Consider the following 1,518-nt stretch of genomic DNA (forward strand, 5'->3'; position numbering starts at 1 on the left):
TTTTTGCTTGAATTTTATCCTACAAGTTTGAGCCCGCTCATTGCTGGTTCATTTATGATGAAAGAGAGATAATGATTATTGTTGCGGGCTAGAATATACGCGGCGATAGAGTTTTAACTATACGTCTTAGTTTTGTACGGATATCCAGCACACACACAGAGAAAATAAGACTTTTTACGTGGAAAACGCTCAAAAGGGGAAAAACCACGAGGCCTAGCCCAGTTGAAAATGATTCAACTAGAATTTGAGTCGATTACAAAGGGCTGACTCGCCTCCAAGGGCGATAAGGTTACAACTAACAAATGTTTGATAGAAGTCTGGTGTTAGACCCGGTATCACTTGGTAGTACCCTGGCATCACCTGGAAGTTCGGGTGTTAGTTGATAATCTGGCCTTAAGCAGAACGTCGGTCCTTGAGCAGAACGTTGGGCCTTGAACAGAATGTCGAGCCTTGAACAGAGCGTCGGGCCTTCAGTAGAACATCGAGTCTTAAGCAGAATGTTGGGCATGAACGTCGTGCCTTCAGCAGAGCGTCGGGCCTTCAGTAGAACGTCGGGCCTTAAGCAGAATGTTGGGCTTGAACGCCTGAATGTCGGGCCTTGAGGTGGTGGTGCAACGAAGCTCCGATGATGGTCCGGCGAGGTTCCGGCGGCGGTCTGGCGAGCTCCGGCAGTGGTCAGGGGAGGTTCTGGGGGTGGTCAAGAGAAGTTCCGGCGGTGGTCCGGCGAGCTTCAGTGGTGGTCCAGCGAGGTTCCGTCGGTGGTCGAGGAGGAGCTTCTTCCTTCTCTTCGAAATCGGAGTTCAGATGGTCTCCGAATTAATTTTTGAAGTTTCCAACTTGATTTTGCATTGAGATTCGTGCCCGATCAAGATAATTTTTTGACGATGTATCAATTATGATTTAAATAATTATTATAAAAAAATGAATAAAGAATGACAAATTATAAAAAAAAAACGAATTAATGAATTACTTAATATTAATATAAGAAAGTAAGATATAATTTTTAAATGTTTTTAATAACTTTGTACATGAAAATTTTGAATTCTAATATATGTTATGTATATTTATAATAATATTTTTTAAACGAGTCGATTCGCGAGCTAACGAGTCGATTCGGGGCTAGCTCAAACTTGATTCATTAGCTTATCGAGCTCGACTAACGAAACATTTGTCAAGCCTAGCCTGACCCGGCTTACAAATCAGGTTGACTCGCTTACAAACCTTGCCCCATATAATAAATAGTTAGAAAAAAAGTTATGGCATATCCGGAAAGAGATGATACATAACAAAGCATAAAAAAGTTATGGTAATCGAAGAGAAATAAAGCTGCTTGCAAACAAACGAACAATTCAAGAAAAAAATCCAGAAAATCAACTAAACATTTCTTGCTTCAGGAGCTATGACGTCTTTAGATTTATACTATTAAAAATTCCTACCAACACAATTGTGGCTGTAGTTTAGTGGTTAGAATTCCACGTTGTGGCCGTGGAGACCTGGGCTCGAATCCCAGCAGCCACA

General features: G+C 41.5%; 1 non-coding gene across 1 annotated transcript; it reads left to right on the top strand.

Annotated features, from left to right (window-relative positions):
- The first annotated feature begins 1,446 nt into the window (after positions 1-1,446).
- Positions 1,447-1,518, top strand: TRNAH-GUG. The gene has a single exon. It is a non-coding gene; the product is annotated as a tRNA-His (tRNA).

This window comes from Dendrobium catenatum, unplaced genomic scaffold (genome assembly GCF_001605985.2).
Source record: "Dendrobium catenatum unplaced genomic scaffold, ASM160598v2 fragScaff_scaffold_659, whole genome shotgun sequence".
NCBI classification, from domain to species: Eukaryota; Viridiplantae; Streptophyta; class Magnoliopsida; order Asparagales; family Orchidaceae; genus Dendrobium; species Dendrobium catenatum.